The sequence below is a fragment of the Condylura cristata genome, unplaced genomic scaffold (genome assembly GCF_000260355.1).
Source record: "Condylura cristata isolate star-nosed mole 26May11 unplaced genomic scaffold, ConCri1.0 scaffold00002, whole genome shotgun sequence".
Lineage (NCBI taxonomy): Eukaryota > Metazoa > Chordata > Mammalia > Eulipotyphla > Talpidae > Condylura > Condylura cristata.
Window position 1 is genome coordinate 44,057,372 of NW_004567103.1, and position 17,812 is coordinate 44,075,183.

The following is a 17,812-nucleotide window of genomic DNA, read 5'->3' on the forward strand; positions in this document are numbered from 1 at the left end:
TGGTGTAGAAGAGCAAACATTTAGGAAGGGTCAAAGAAGGGAAATTAAGTGTAAATGCCTCAAGAAAAAATCTGTCACAGAAGCCACTAATCAGTGGAGTAGATAGTGACTTGCCCAGGGACATCACCAGCAACTGTCATCAGTCACATCAGTGCTTGAATGATGGGTACAAAATGAAGGAATTATGATGGCAAGAAAGCAGCTCTGTACATGGACTCCCACTTACCAAGGCTGATCTAGATGCCACCAAGAACGGGCAGCTGGCCAGCAACAGAGAACATGATGAGGCTTTGATATGATGTCATCTCTGTGACAACCAGACACTTGGTGGCAAGCTGATCACATCAGGCTCCTTCCACCCAGATGAGCCAGTCATTTGCTCTAGTGGGACACCCCCAACCCCAGTCTCTGTGCTGCCTGTGGGGTCTCAGGCAGCAGCACAGTCTCATATTTGACTTACGTGCCTTAGATTCCATATAGTTTTACATCAGACCAGGGGACTGCTTTTATAGAAAAGAAGGGGCAGTAATGGACCCCTGACCCTGACTGTGTCACCTAATGCATCTCTTGGAAGTAGGTGGCCAGACATAATTCAGTATGGCCTTCAAAAGCACAGCTGAAGTGCCAGCTCCGAGGGGAAGCTTGATGGGGGGAGTCACCAGAGGATACAGTACATCCTGTGTGTTCTTTGTCCTGATAGCAGGAATACATGGGTTTAGAAACTAAGGGAAGGAAACAGGAGTGGTCTTCCCAGCACTCCCAGTTACTCACTCTGGGGATAGGTGCTTCCTGTGCTGGCAGCTCTGGGCTTGTAGTTTTGGAATTTCATGTATTAGAGAAGGAGCAATTCCTCCAGGGACCACTGAAAGAGCTCCTTTGAATTGAAGGTTGCAATTGCTGCCTGGGCATTTTTAGCTCCCTGTGGCAAGGGACCAGCAGGGAAGTAGAGTCGTTTTCTCTGCAGGGCTAATTGACCTTGATCATCAGCAGGAGGTTACATGGACATTTACACAATGGGGGCGGAGATGGATGCGCTGGGCACCAAGGTGATGCCCTGGGGTGGTTCTTTGTCCTCCTTTTCCAATTTTTTTTTAAAATTAAAAAAAATTATTTATTCGTACAGAACTGGGGTACAGGCCAGAGATGCAGAAGGTGAGAGGATTCACCAGAGACAGAGTGGGGAGCAGAACAGGCAGATCGACGAAGTACACTGCTGAGGGGAGCAGCGGGCGGGTCAGGAGAGGTCTGCCACGCCATGTGGTCACCTCCAGGGCAGGCGGGAATCAAACTCATGAGGAAGTGGTTTAAGCTTCTTTGTGCTGTGCTTTAACCCGCTGTGCCACCAGGGAGGGCCCTCCCCTCCCTTTCCAATTTTGATGGTGAATGGGCAAGTACAGCAATCAGACCTATCAGTGATGAGTAATCTGGTCCCACCACCAGGTAAACCACCGAGATTAGTGGACATGTGGCTTGAGGGGAGCAGATAATGATATGCATGGGAGAGGACAGTGAAGATGGTATCCGTTGTGGCTCTGAGACTAGCTGCCACAGTGGGCTTGTAGCTTTTTGCAGGAATTGTGGTCCATGCCCCCATCATAACCACCCTCTCTCTCTGGCCACACCAGCAGCTAGTCTGTGAATGGCTCACCATGTACTCTACAGCATGAAGAGTTTTGTTTTAAATTTTACGGTAAGTTTTTTGGTTCATAATCTAAGCAAGTTCCATACATTGTTCTAATTTCTCAAATTTCTTTGAACCGGAAGGCCCCAACCCTTTTTTTTTTTCATTAATTTCCAGGGTTTTTCTTTGGCTGAAGCAAAATGTTGTTTACCCTGTAAAATTTCTCCAACTTTGGATTTTACAGATCGCATCTGTAAGGTGTCATTCTGTTGGGGGGGAAGGATATCGTGAACAAACTCTGCAAAGAGGTTTTGTGGATCCCACTCCCACCCCAGACCAAAGAGATCCCAGACATCACAAGGACTACAAATTCTGTAATGCCATCGCCATGAAGGGAGGATTGCTGGGAACTGAGGGTGGAGCTAAGCAGCCAGGTTGGGTATAAAACCAGACTCTTGGATCTTGGGGGTCCTTGGTTTTTTGCCAGCTTTCAGCATGCTATTGGGGTTCCAGATCAATGGAATGATAGGACACATTCACCAATTTTGTTCCCTCTTTCTCCCTGAATTATTCATTTATTCATTTCCCCTTTTTGTAAATTAACCCTTTTATATCCTTTTTGTGTGTACTGTGGTTGAGTCTCATTATAAGCCTCTTTTCAGCGAATGGGTGAGGACCCACACTCAGACCAACCCATTTCACATTGGAGTTGCCCTGTAACAAGTCATCATCATCATCTCACCTCCATGTTCCCTACAATTGATACTTGAAGCAAACTGATGGGTTTCTTTGGGAAAGACGACTTCATAGAGAGTGGTGATTCTTCTATCAGGAAGCATGTTGTGCCTGTCTGTCTGTCTGTCTGTCTGTGATGTGGGCATCCATCAGTGATCATTGTGTGGATGCATTTATCTATTAGAACTTGCAATGTAATAATCTTCTTATCTTACTAGTGCTCTTTTAGTCTTTAGTTGGAATATTCCTATAAAGATAAAATTTCCTTCACATACTAGTTATTGGGGAAAATGGCATATATGCTCAGTTGTCAAAATAACGAATTGGCTCTCTAGTATTCCCCCAACATGCCTGATAAGTGTAGTGATTTTTTGGTATCGTTACATTTAGGTAATGCTCACTCCTGTTACTATTCTCTTTTATAATCAAGTTGCGCAGACTGGGTCAGTGGGAGCCTATTCAAGTCAGCTCCCAAGTCCTTTTGACATGACTCTGGTCGTCTTTGATGGCCTCCTGGTTTTCAGGCAAGGTCACATGTTTTATTGACCGTTTGTGCAGGACTGTGCCCATTTTGATGGTGTTTTACATCATTAGAAACCTGACTTGTCCCTGGCAAGCATAGTTTGGAAAAGCAAGTGCCTGTAACTCCCAACTCAGGCTCTAAGAGGAAGTGTGGATTCAGCAGGATTTCCAATCGCTCTCCTCATTGGCAAAGGGAAAACAAGTGCCCTCATTTAAGGGGAGTGTGAGTGCCCCGTCACAGCCTTGAGCAGCACTAAGGCAATACACTGCATGGCAAATTACACATGTCGGGCAAGGGGTCAAGTAGAGTTATAAATGCAGACACAGAAGACATTGATCATTGATATGAATAAAAATGGTATCTGGAAGCAGGCAGTTCAGGTCTGCTTCACTATCCCGAACCTGTAGCTTTAATTCCGAAGCAGCCCACGATGCAATCACGGCTTATTCCATCTGTGAACTGTAAGATATTAAAAATGAACAGTTCAGACATGATTTAACTCTTGACAACCTTGCAAAGCAAGCATAGGCTCATTACAATAACCCCGTTCAGGGTGTGTGAGAGTGTGGCGTCTGCTGGAACAGCGGTGAGCGAGCCCCAGAGAACCCAGAGTTTTCAACCAGGACCTGTGCACCTTGGCTCTGCGGCCATGCCGGGGAGCGCAGAGTCCCCTCCCCGATGCAAAATCCTACTGCAGCTAGGCTCTTGGGCAATTCTTCAGGGTCAGCAAATATCCTTTATTTATTTTGGAAAAGGAATAAAAAGGGCAGGGCCACCACAATCCTTTTGCTCTCTTCCTTCATCATTTTCTATTCAATGAGCCTATTTTATTTAAAATGAATGTGCAACAAACCCCGAGTGCAAAAGTGAGGCTGAGACAAAGCAGAGCTGTAGACGGGCACCCCTCCCCCAAATCTCAAACCTGACAATTTAGCAGCCTTCTCAGTTTTGCCCCTGTATTTTGTCCTAACAAGGAGGCCTTTCCTCCTTCAGTAGCTACTTTTTGACAGTCCCCAAAGGGACTTCTCGGTTGTCTGGGGTTCAAATCTTGCATGTCTGAAGGGGAAGTGGGTCCAGCTGCTCAGGATCACGGGGGAGCCCTCGGGAAGAGAACACCTCACTGCAGTGACAGCCTTCTGCAGCCTGGAGGTAGAAGGCCAGATGCCCCAGCCTCCTTCCTTGGAGCTGTTGTGGGGAGATCCTCCCTGACTTGGATTGAGAGATGCTGGGCTGTAAAACCCGGACGACGCAGTGGAGAGGTTCTGGGTGTTTAGGGGCAAGGGCAACGCGTTTTAGCTGTGGCCCTGGCAATCTCATGCCCCACCGGCCCTGCTTCACTTTGAACATGGTTCTTTGGCTTTGAGTTGCTGAGCTAACAAGACATTCTTCAGTAAATTCTTAAATGCTTCAATCCGCCAGAATTGATGCCTGAGGTCTTGAAACCAAAGCCTGGACTGACCCAGAAAGTCATCGCTTTCCCTGAGAGTGTTGGTAACCACCCTAGCCCCTACAAGCAGATCGTGAGTTGGACCCATCCTAAACCAGAATTGTCCCCCAAGGCTTGTGTTTTGTAGAGCCTGTGGTAGGGGACGCCCAGCTTCTGCTCGCTGGAATGTTTGAAAGTGTCCCAGGCACCGACATCCCAGGCACTGCACATGTGCCTGATGTCTGAGGCTGCCTCTGCTTCTAGCTTGTCTTCTGTCAGAATTGTTTGAAGAGCACCTCTCACTACCTCAGCACAAGGGAACAAACACCAGCAAAGAGAACAGCCCAGAGGGCTCTTAGGAGCGAGGTCGAAAGCTCAGCCTCAGAGCAATAGCGAGACCTCGCCAAGCCCCGTGGAGGGCAACAAAGGTTTCTCCAGACAGCAAATGAAAAAGAGCACTCAGAGCTTACGCCCTGAGTAACTGTGCAAGCCACCCCCAAGACCAGGGGCAAGTCCCTCCACAGGGTGAACAGATGTCTGTGCGGTGGGAGAGAAGCCTGAGCCGAGGGTTTGAGCAGAACAGAAACACCTCTCCACTGTTAGTGGAGGGCCACTGCTTCTTCCTCAGCACTTTGGAATGCTCTACAGGGCGAAGCCTGGAACCGTGAAGATCATCTCTCAAGCTTTCTTCCAGTGGCAGAGCTGAAATTCCATTCTGAATCTTGAGGCAGAACTTGACCCATAATTTCCAGTCTCTATCCCCAAGTCCTCTTAACCCCATTTATTGACTGATTGTCAGTCTTCTATTATGCGGGCATTTTGGACAGTTACAAAAATGAACAGGAGCGGGTGCTGAATGACCTGGCCCTGCGCCCTCGTCCCTGTGGGATAACCATGAGCCCGCCCTCAGCTAGCGGGGCCACTTCCGCTCCCACCCACTCCTCAGCGCCATCACCTGGAAGCAGATTCTGGTCCTCAAAGCTTTCACAGCAGTTACAGATCTCTCCTTTGTCCCCTTTTCCTTCTTTTCCCCTGTTTATTTTCAACTACAAAACCATTTTAAAAATATCCTCACATATAAAAAGTTTAATATCAAATATCCAGCGTTCAAGTGCCCAATTAACTCTTTAAATGACTTTAATTTTAAGCTGAGCATCACTATCAATTTTAAAATAAATGGAGCAAACTAGAGGTTTATATCCCATTCTAAGGGGCTCGGGGCATCGAGGAGAGAAGAGGGGGTTTCACATGAAAGATGGGAATGGCTTCCCATGTTAAAACCTTGCCTCTAGATTTTTGCCCTTAAGATGTTTCTGGAGAGATCCCCAGATGTAGTTACACTTTATTCTTTAAGTAATGGTACCAATTTCTCTTGAAGTTCAAGGGTCTCCATGGATCTTAGTTCCACATGGCAAGGTGACACTTATTAGGAAAAGCCTACTCAGGACATCTTGGAAAAAACCTGTTCCCAAGCTACTGCAAGGACAGGAAACAGAAAAATGGAGCTGGTGTTGAGAGGTGGAGGAAAGGCTTTCAGGGTTTCTATAAGGGTCTAATTCCTATTTCTTGCTTTTCTGAATCCTGACTGTTTAACAACACTTCACGTCTTTAAGATATCTCAGAATTCTTAAAATACCTATTTTCTTTGTTTAAGCTAGCCTGAGTGGAGAAATGGATTTCTATTTCTTGCTGCCAAAAAATATCCTGATAAAATGTGATTCTTCCCCGAGGGGAATCGATTTGCTCTATCATTCATGATTTGCTGTAATAGGCCTGGCCTAGAGTGCTGACATGCATTTTGAGAATGAGGTGGCTTATCTTTAAGGAGAGCATTTAGAAATTTAGGGTGAGTGGGGTAAATGATGACATAAGGCCCAGGGACTTGGCTGTTTTCCCAGTCAGCTCTACCTCTAACCTGGAGAGCTCCGGTTTCTAGCAAGGAAAGGGAATCTCAGTGAAATCACAAAACATAGAAAAGCTCTTTCTGTAGGTAAACAGGCAAGTTCACTCTGCATGCCAGATTGAGATGCTGTACTTTAAAATCCTGAAGTTCCCAAGACTAGAATCCTGAGTGGAAAATTGGACCCCCCAAGGTCCATGGCTGTTGGCCTTGAGTTAAGTGTCACCCTTTGTTCTTACCATGGGAAGTTCAATTTAGAGCAATTTGGAATGATTCCCTCCAGGCTCAGGGCATCATTAGGTATTTCAAGGCTGGTGGTTAGCTTGGTAAAAACCACTTCCCCATATTAGAAGATCACAGGGACTATTGAAAAGACATCACAGAGTGTATGATTTTAAGCAAGTCATAGTTTTCAGATTACCAGTATTTTCAGACAGTTTAAAAAGTGCTTGTATCATATATAAACACGAACTATATAGTAAAAGCTCACACTGACCTTGGGAAAAGCCTCTTTAATGCAACATGGAAGCGCTGTGGTCTCCTTGGGACTCATGAACTGTCCAGGAGTATTTTATTTTATTTTACCTTACCTTATTATTTGTGATGTTAGTTGATTTTCCTTAAAGCCAAGGTGGAAAAAATAATTGTGAACCCTGATGAACAAATATGGAGCTTGAATTAAACACTAGTAGTTCTTTTATTGATGTCCTTGTAAGCCTTTGGCATGATTTCAATTGCCACAAAATTGTTATTTTTTACAGGAGTTTACTGTTGGTTGGTTCTGGAGTGTGATACTGTACATTTTAATCTTGTAAGATCAAACAAACTCAGTGTATCTGGAGTAGCTAGCTACTGAACTCCTAATGTGATGAATGAGGTGCAATACCATTCTTGTATTGATAGTGTATGCCTAATCGTTATAAATGCATTAAAATCTCAAACTGCACTGAAGGTACAAGTGGAGATACACATTTATTTTTTGCAGATAACTGCAAAAAATTGAATTCGAATGAGGTGCTCCCATTTCTCAAAGTGTCACTAAAGGGTAAAAGACATCTGCTTTGGAAAACCCCGGGTACTGGAGCCTGTATTTGGGCGTCGGAGGAGGGATTTCATTGAAAAGCTGCAGTCTGGGACTTACAAATCAGCTTTACTTTTGTTAAAGGAAGCGCAGCCTACTGAAGCTGATTTGTAAGCTAACATTTTCTCTGCAAATGGTAATTTTCTAGAAAAGAAGCAACCTGGAAATGACATGATTTTAGAAGAAGAGAAAAAAGTCTGATCTTTGAGATCACGCATACATGACATTAGGAAACAACTATGTTCTAACATTTTCTTAGAATGTGCTTTATATATTTTTTCTTCTAGGCTCTATGTCAGAAACTACATTTCTTGATAAGGAACTACAAACACAAAAGCCTTCTGTTAGCTTAGTATTGGCAAAGACTCGCTGGTCTCCTTCAGAACTTTTTGTTGAACTCCAGTCCTCCATGGAGAGATGTTGAACTGTTAGCTACTTGTATACACTTTACCATGTTTACTTTGGTCTTGGCATAAGCTTTGGAGAAGTTCAGCTTGATTTAGGAACAGATTCCCAGGCTAATGTATTAATCAGTGTTTCAAGATACATTTTAAAGTAAGACTTACGAGTTCTCTCACCCCAGCCACAGTCTTTTCTTGACAGCTGTCTTTCTTTGGGTGGCTATTTTTTCTTCTCCTTTCTTAACTTTCCTTCCACTGGGATCAGAGTGCAGGGAGGCTATTGGAAAGCTCTTACTTGAGTGGTGTGATTGTGAAATAGTGTTGCACCATATGGCAGGTGCTTAAGGGTGACTTTTTCTTATAAACATGCTTGGGGTGGGCCCTTCCCCCACAGCGTCCATTCACTGGTGGCCCCAGGAGGGGCTATGCATACTGCCCAGTGCTGTCCCTCCCTTCTTATATCTTCTTATCTGGAGTTTCCATTCTAGAAAGATTCCGGAGCCCAGTGCTGTCAGGGGTTTTTCTGGAGGTAGCCTGGCAACTGGCTCCATCCAGTTCTTACCGTCACGGGTGGGATTAGAAGTCACACAGGGCAGCAGCTCTTACAAAAGAATTCCTTCCCTGATGGTCATACTTGCAACCCTTTTATGGTCTCCTTACAGGTACTAGGGCTGGCTAGCCCATTCTTAATAATGTTCTTTGAAATTTCCATCTAGTGTTGAGTTACATCACTCTAGATTTCATGTTTATAGAAACTTTGATGCTTCTATTTTCCTCTAACTCAAAGCTTCTTTCCTACAATTCCCGCTTCCAAAAAAGGGCAATCCCTATACCCCTGACCCATGTGACAATGCTTTCTTTTGGGTGATGGTTTTTCAACCTCAGTACTGTGAACATTTGGACCAAAGAGTTCTTTGTGGTAGAGGACTGGCCTGTATATTGTAGCATGTTTAACAATATCCCTGGTTTTTCACACACCAGGTACCAGTATCACTCGTTACCAGCTCTGAAGTCACGACAGTGAAAAGTTCCTCAGACATTGCTGAAGTCCCGATAGTGTGGGATGGTGCAAAACTACCCCTGGTTGAGAACCACTGCCATAAGTTTTTGAATAGACACTAAGGATAAACATGTGAAAAATCAGGTCTGAATCATTAGTATGTCCGAGACTGGAATGATGGAGCATCCTCAGACGTCCACCTTGTCTGAATCTGCTTCCTCAGTGAGGAAATAGCTCAGAGAGGTGGAGCTGATTACCTGCTTCACAAGGTCCTTGTCATAGGCAGGACTGGGGAGAACCTAGGTCTCCTGGCCCTTGTACGGTACTCATTGTGAAGTTGGGAATAAATAACTATTAAATTTCAACAGCACTGCTAATTTTAAAGTACCTACGCTTCGAATTCTCGGTGCCAAAAATAGAACATAGAAAAATCTTATCTAATTAGTTAGTGAATAGCACTGAATTAAAATTGGACACTATAATTAATCAATGCTAAATTGTAGTCAAATCCATTACCCTTGAGTAGATTATCTGTGTGACCCACGGTCTCCTTCTGACACCACACGTTGGGGGTCTGCAGGCACTGATTGGAAGGTTTTGAGAAAGCGTGGGGCTGGGACTCAGTGCGGGGCACCCGTGAGTGGCAGTAAATCATTTGTGTTATCTGTAGTTTGTTTTTTTTTTTTTATCTCTGTCACTGCTCCTCTCCATTAACAAAGCTAATTGAGAATTGACTATTGCGAACTTTTACTAAAGATGGCTAAAGATGGAAAAGCACATCCAGTAACAGAAATTATTCAATTGTGTATTTTAAGGGGTTACATTCAGGGCCAAGTGATCAAATTTCAGAAACTTCTTTTTTTCACTAACATTGCTCTTCAATGTTTTTTTTTTCTTTTTCTTTTTTTTCCTTTCAATTACCGAACAAAACCTGCTTTGCATAGAATTGTTTGATTTCTTTCCAGCAGTGTTTTGAATGAAATGGATTTTGGAAGTAGAATTTGGTAATTTCCCTAAAAGCCTGTGTGTATAGCTCTGACTGCGGGATTCAGCTGCCTAGGGCCCAGCACCCGAGTGCTTGCAGTCACCTAGGCTCAGCTGTCCCTATCTAAGATCACTGGCACTCCCTACTGACCCTTTCTTGCCCACTTCTGTCAGTGGACTCTGGTCTCTTTGGTGGAATCTAGACATTGTCAATGTTTTCTTTCTTAATAACCTTTATAATTTAAATAATAAAAAATGTTATTATTGAGTACTTACCTTACACTGGACACTGTACTAACAAGTTTCCACAATTTTAATCTTTGTCATAGTCCCAGAAGTCAGGTAGCATTAAAACATGAATCAGTGCACCCACAGTGTTTTGCTACACGTGGTGGGGCAGGGACTCTGAGCCCCAGGTTCTAGATGTCACATGGTACTGCCCCTCTACCTAGCATAGTGGGTTATTTTTCTTTATAGAATGTTCCCAAAGGACTATCCTTTTCATATTGCCTCCTGTGTTATGCCTGAAATCTTCTAAAAGCTTCCTCTGCATATGGCACGAAATTCATGCCAATCTGCCCTTCAAAACCTGCTTTAAAAAAAAAAGATTTATTTATTTATGCATATAGAACTGGGGTACAGGCCAGAGGCGTAGGGGTTGTGAGAAGATTCACCAGAGACAAAGTGGGGAGCAGGACAGGCAGATCGACAAAGTACACTGCTGAGGGGAGCAGCGGGTGGGTTAGGAGAGGTCTGCTGGGCCATGTGGTCACCTCTGGGTGACCACAGGGATCGAACTCACACTGAAGCGGCTGCAGCTAGCCTATAGTGCTGTGTCCTAACCTGCTGCACCACCAGGGAGGGACTGCACACTCATTTTTAGACAATATCATGTTAACTTTTTTTTTCTGTTTCATAATCCACATTGATAAGGCATATGAACTAGAACACGGCCCAACCACCTGTTTATGATTTATGGCTGATTGCTATTCATTCGAGATATATATTTGTTTTGGTTCCAAAATGTGTACATCCAGTGTTTATGGTAAAATAAAATTCTAACCATTCCTAAGCAACATCTGATTTTGGATTTTTTACATGTCCTGCTACCTACCTCATAGTTCTGAATTTCATGAGTTATAGCACTATGGCTATTTTGTTAGAGGAACTTTAGAAATATGAGTTATAAAAGATTTTTATTTGTTAATGACATGAATGTGTCATAAAGATTATTTTCAGTGCTGACAGGAATTAATAGAGTGCAAAAGCCCAATTTTAAAGATGATTCCAGGAGACAAATAGTCTAGAGTCTGTCTGTTGTTGACACCCTCCTTCTTAGCTTGTAGTAGCTAGCTTTGTCTCAATAAAGTGGAGTCTTTCAGAGGAATGGTATCGATAACTGTGTTCTGTGTTTTCTTAGGCTTTGTATTTGTTTATTTTGGCATGCATTAAATATAGGGACAAAGTAATGTCCAAAGTTGTTGACACTTCTGTCACCCGGGGCCTACACCAGCCACCTCCTATTCGATCACGCAGCAAGCCAGTATCTCCTTGCCGGACGTCTCCCCGGTGCCCAGCAGCCCAAAACCCACCTAGAGTTCAGCGATCACTGGCATTATTCGGACTAATCAGCTATCAGCAGGTTCCTCTGTTCTGCCTTGCCTTTCTTGTGGGAAATTCAAGGCGCTGGCCTGGGTTTTCCTTCACTCCTGTTCCTGCCTCCCGACCGAACCGCATGGCCCTGCCCGACCCAGGGGCCCCTGCCCCTTGGGAAATGATGTAATAAGCATCGTTTGATGGCTCTGCCCCCCGAGTCACCCTTCAGCTACTTCCATAAATGAAAGTCTGGGAGTACAAATGAGACAGAGGCTTTCTCTCTGTCAAGTGCTTCCACATTGTTTGTTACGTCACTTTAGTAGCTCTTCTTGTTCTGTGCTATTGGAAACTGAGTCTGGGACTTGAAATGCTATTCAACTATGCAAAATGGATGCTGCAACCTATCAGTTTATGCTCAAGGGGGACTTCTTCCTAAGAGATGGAGACAGGTCGTTAGAAGGAATGTGGTGTGGTGGTGGGAGGGGGGGGAAGGATGGCTTGATAGGTAAAGCAGGTGTAAGGGCAGAGACAACCATCCCTGGAAATAAATTCTGACCAACCTCTATATCAACTGCAGGCTAGGACCTGACACAGGCCATCAGAGTATCCTGTCACTCATTTATTGGATGTAAGAGTGGTCTGGATGCAACATCTGTCACCCTGTGGACTGCCAGGGTTGATTTGGCTGATCAGACACTTCCACTTCCCTGCTCCACACAAATCATCTCTGATGCTGAGGGATCCTTTGAAGAAGACACCCTTCCCCATAGAGGAAGATCATTCTTTGGTAATGATACACAGTGGCTGTGCTTCCCTGCTAGGACCTGCACACAAGCTCTTCTTTATTCATCAATCCTCCCACCCATTCAGTCACCCAACCACTTAAAAGTATTTATGTAGCGGTTTTCCATACCAGACATGGCTCTAGAGCTGGGGATTTATCAGGGAAGGCAGCCCTTGCTGTTTTGGAGTGTATATCACTTGAGAGAGAGGAAACGGCTAGTAAAACTGGTATTTTTGGTAGTGGTAAGTGTAGTGAACAAAACAAAGTAGGACCAGAGGAGATAATCAAGAGGATTAGGGAACCGATTTTCGTTAAGGCTTCTGTCGGGAGGACCTTGGAGAGGGGCAAGGGTAAACACGTGGGGACATGCAGGAAGCAAGCATGCCAGGCTGTGAGCAGCAGGCAGGAAAGCCCCAGAGAAGCAGAGGCAAGAAGGCCAGGTGCCAGGCACAGCGGCGGAACAGGCCTGAGACCACCCCACGAGAGGCACTGGCATCCACTGCACTGAGCTGGGCACTGCAGGTGAGCCGGATAGGGTATCCCTCACCTGCCCACAGAGAGGTGTAGCACTTGGTAGCAGCAGCTGTGATGTCGGAAGTGACGTCATACCAGCTACCTGCGTCAGCGTGCTCTGTTACAGGAGCACAGGTCTCTGATAAGCAGTATATCTTGTATTATATCTTTAAATTAATTTTGATTTTTATTAAGGCAATACATGTGTGTAGTTCAGCCATCTAGGAGAAAAGGCTTGTACCTGCTGCCTTCTTCCTCCCATCTCAATCTTTTCATCCAGAGGTGGCCGCCAAATGCTATTTATTCTGGCTGGTCCCGCCTACTCCAAACTGTGTGCTCTTGCTGTTATGGCTTCCCTTTAATCCTCTACTGAAGTGTGTGTGTGTGTGTGTGTGTCTGTGATTGATAACGATTTTACTTACATGAGTTTTGTTCAATGAATAGTGTCTACATTGGTATCACTGTGAATATCCAATCAGGCGGTGTAATATGACCATTTTTCTTCAAACTATCTTTTTTCTAACTGTAGTAAATAACTGCTCCATTCCCTGCTCAGTTCTGAGTTCATATTATTACTATTTCTCCAAATTAGCTAAATTGTCTCATTTGGTGTCTACCAGTGTCTTGTCCGGTTCCAAACGCTCCATCATTTCCGTTTTTGCTGCACACTCATGACCCGGCGTCCTCCATCCTCCCTCACACTGGACTGGGTGCTCTTTGGGTACAGGGCGCACCTCCTTCCCTCTTTTTTATATTACATCTCCACTTCTCTGTAACTGTGCATTTTTTTTTTTCTGATTTTCTCAATTTGTAGAAAGATCTAAGATCTTCTTATGAAAGGGTACATGAACAGCCATTTTTTTAATTTACTCACCTTGTCTAGAAAGTAATTTTATTCAAACCTTATATTTGGATAACTATTAGATGGCATATACAATTCTAGCTAGAAAATAATTTTCCCTCAGAATCTTGATTCTTTTATCTTTCAGTCTCTGGATGACCTACCACATTCTGATTTTTCTTTTTATATGTAATCTACTTTTTCTTTCCAAAACTTATGATATTCATTCTATTTCTGATGTGAAACTTGAAATTGTACATTACATTTTAGTTCCCTTTCAGAAGAATGAATGTTCTTTTGAAGGTTCTCTTTAAAAAGTTACAGTTTCTGTGTCCCTTAAAAACAACAACAACAAAAACTTTTTTTTAGAGAAAGGTATACTGCTAGCTGAGAAAGGAATCATATACTTTTGAAAGCAATTCAGCAATCCAGTGCTTTTTTTCTTTCTTTCTTTAAAACAGTGGTTCCAGCTGGAGGTGGTTTTGTCACCCTGGGTTCATTTGGCAATGTCTGGAGGTAATTTTGGTTGTTATGGTTTCATATGGGGAGGAGCTGCTAGTGGTATATGGTAAGTAGAGGCCAGAGATGCTCTTAAACAGTGCATCAGGAGACACCCCTTCACCCTCCAAAAAAAGTAATTAGGTCCACAATGCTGTGGTTGAGACACTCTGATTTAAGGATTTCAAGTTCGCTAGTTAGTTAGAAATGTCAATAATGACTAATACAAGGTGAGTACTATACTTATCCTCACAGAATGTATAGTCCCTCAAAGGAAATTCATTTGCTTTTAATTTGGGGTACACTTAGAGCTTCTATGAAACGGACAATCCTTCTTTCCTTTGAGGGTTGCAAAACCAAATTTCTTAAAAACAAATTTTTTCCTTCAAGAAAAAATTTCTTAAAGAAAAGGTTTGCTGTGCTTTGTTCTTGTGCTTTCACACCCTGACCTGTGAGCTTGTGACAAGAGGCAGGTTCACAGTGTTTACCAAGGAGCGAGGCACCAGAGTTACTCTAACTCTAATTCCGAGTCCTATTCAAGATCGTGTCTAGGTACTTTTTACCTCAGAGCCAGAGGGATGCTAGTTGAAAATACCATTTCTAGCACCTAACTCAGAAAAAAGAAATCACAAATGATTATTTTCCTCATCAACTTCTGAGAACTACTGACCCACTCTTTGATGCTGTGAGGACGGAGGTGAGAATAGGGTGGGGGTGGAAGTGGTGGTAATTAGTGCACATTGTCTTTAATTCTGGAGTAAGGTCCAGTGTTAACATTGAGTAGAGAGTATCAATTCTGTCCCCACGCTGCCCCATTCGATGCCCAGCTCACCATTTTATAAGCGTGTGACCTATCCTCTCTGAGTCCCAGTTTCCTTGTCTGTAAAATGAATTTAACAGTGTGTACTTCATAGGACTTATGTTGGGATTCACGTGGAGTGTTTCACACCATCTGGCACGCGGTAGTGCTCAATATTACAGTCACAATGAAATTCAAGTTTTGAGAGCCTAGGAAGAAAAATTTTCATCTAAACTTGACCCATCTCCCTAGCAGATTTGGTGTCTTCAGTGCCAAACTGTTGTTTCCCCCATCATGCTCCCTCAGGATGGTGATACCAGAATGCTGGTTCTATTTCCTGCCTCTCCTCCCGCCAGACTCATGCTTGGACATGCTCAGACACCACGCACATGTGTGCACTCACACACTCGCTCAAATGGTTTCATACATGCTTTCTCACACACAGAAGTGTCTCACACTCCCTAGTCATGTACACACGCACACACCACACACAATGCCTCTCTCACACACACCTACACATGTTCTCTTTCTCACATACACTGCATATACCACACATGTATGTCTGCTCTCTCTCACACACACACACACAGAGTCTCATAACACACATTCTTATGCACACACCTCTCTGCAATCCCAAGATAGCTTTCTCCTTCAGGGCCTAGCATCTGCTTGACTTTCTTTGTTCTGGAAAAGCTTCTTGTCAGCACTCTCCTTCCCAAGATCTGCACTGAACAGTGGCATATCGACTGTAATAATTAGTCCTTTTAGATGGTTCAGGCTTAATGATAACAAGTGGGCAGAGCTGGATGGCTGGAGGGTGGGAGCAGAGGTGGAGAGGGCAGAGAATCAGCAGAGTCAGCAGCTTTCCTGTGCATTGATGGGGGTGAGGTGGGGGGCAGAAGCTGGGACATGCCCGCTTTCCTTCCATGGCCTGTGGTGCCAGGTTTGGGGGTGAAGTGGAAAGAGAGCACCCTCCTGGTGCTGGCTGTTGGCCTGGTGCTGTATGCACAGAGGGTGTAATCAGAGCCAGCCCCGAGAGCCCTCTAAGGCTCTTCCAATCACAATGTTGTGATTAGTCACACTTCCTGCTTGGAAAACAGGCAGACATGAGAAAGGGAAATCCTACTGGGAGCTTTGGAAGGCATTTCAATGATCTTTTCTGCAAATAAGATTGAAGGTGGGAGGAAGAAGAAAGAAAAGTGAATCAAAATTTTCCCTTGGGCTGGAGCTTGTGCATTGTTAAGGGTCAGGATGCCCAGAGACCCATTAAATGCACCAGCATGCACACTCGGTGAGCTGCTGAGACATGACAAGAGCTTGAGGTGGTTTTAGGTGGAAGAACAGGTGTGGTGCCATTAGCAATGTCTGTTGAGCCTCAACAGGAGACTTCTAAGGAAGCTGGGTAGATTCCTGAGAGGTATCTATCTAGCTAGGACCCTCACCTGTAGATTGGGCATATCATTGGCTTTATTTCATTGAATCATTGTGAGTAACTGGGAAGAGGATGCTTGTGGGTAACTCAAACTAGCACCCAGCACGCGGTGAGACTTCAGGAAATACCAGCAATATTCTCATGAGAAATTCAATATTCTATTTCTAAGTGTTTGTGGGTAAGGCTTAGGGAGATATGGTGAAAATCTAAGACTTCATGATACAATTTGAGGCATAAGAGTGAGTTCTTGTGTATTTAAAACTTTCTGGAGATACAAATATGCAATTTGAAATTTATTCCTGAGAGGTGAGCCTGGGGGGTCTCTCCAGGGATGGTAGCAGCAGGCGTGTTGAAAGAAAGCAGGTTTGTGTTCCTCTTGAAGCCCACAAAGAATCTTCTTGGCTTTGAACTTCAAATTTCACAAAGGGACAAGTAAAATGCATTGAAACAGAAGTTGTCAAATTTTCCATCCAACCGACAGGGTTAAGGGCACTTTAGTCTCTCTTCAGAATTAGGAAGATGTGAAGTTCTGGACAATCTTTACAAGGAGACTGGCTGCTGTTCTTTTTTTTTTTTCCCAAAGACTTCGGGAAAACAGATTCCCAGCTCTTATATGCATAAATAAATCAATCTTAAAAAAAAAAAAAAAAAAAAAGCCTGGTATTTTGTTCATTCAGAAGTAAAGTGACGACTACTGGTTGGAAAGTATATTTTTGTTATTAAAGAAGCAAATTAAAATTGCAGCAAAACAATGGAACGATCAGCTTGCAAAAGTTATTTGCTTTGATTAAAAGCACCAATAAATGTGTCTTGATTCTATAACTGCTTCATTTAGCACTTGACATATAATAGATTTTTTCACAGCATAATATCTCCATTGAAATATAATTATTTTGCAGATTGCTCAACTGAATACTCTTATAAACATGCTGTTTGGGACTCGCCCTGGGCGATCATCAGGAGATCGTGACAATGTGCACAACTGATGGACACGTGAGGGACGTGGCAGCCGGGCGTGGAGCAGAGAAGGTGATTTGTTGCAGAGCAATTACCCTAATGCATTTTTAAAAGCATAAAATAAAGAATCATTTCATTTGGTGAAAAGATATTTTAGGTGCTTCTGTAAAGCAGTGACAGAATATTTTGATTGTCAGGTTTTTTTTTTTCCCTTTAAAGTTAGATAATTACATTTACCAGCTAAAGAATTGCCATTTAAAAATAATATTTTGTCTAAATGTTTAAAGATGTCTATTAAAAATGTATACTGAACATGACAGCGGTCTTTTCATGCTGTAATTCTAGTCAGTGGTCTGAAAACAATTAGGATGAAAAAATGTACATTTATTCAGCGCTAGCTGGAAGTCAAGATCTGCAGAATGTGTTGAGGGCTGTGTTATGATTTTTAAGATCTATTTTTGCTCAGATAATACTTCTAAGATAAGTATTCTGCAATTATGTGTGAATTTAGTTTCTTTAGTAATCTCTCCAGTGAGCCAAGCCCCCAGGGGCTCTGGTCTGGGGCATCACCCATCCCATGCATAAGAATGGAGAGCAGGGGCCCTCCCTGGTGGCGCAGTGGGTTAAAGCGCAGCAATAAGAAGCTTAAGCCACTTCCGCATGAGTTCGATCCCTGCCTGCCTGGGAGGAGATCCACATGGCGTGGCAGACCTCTCCTGAC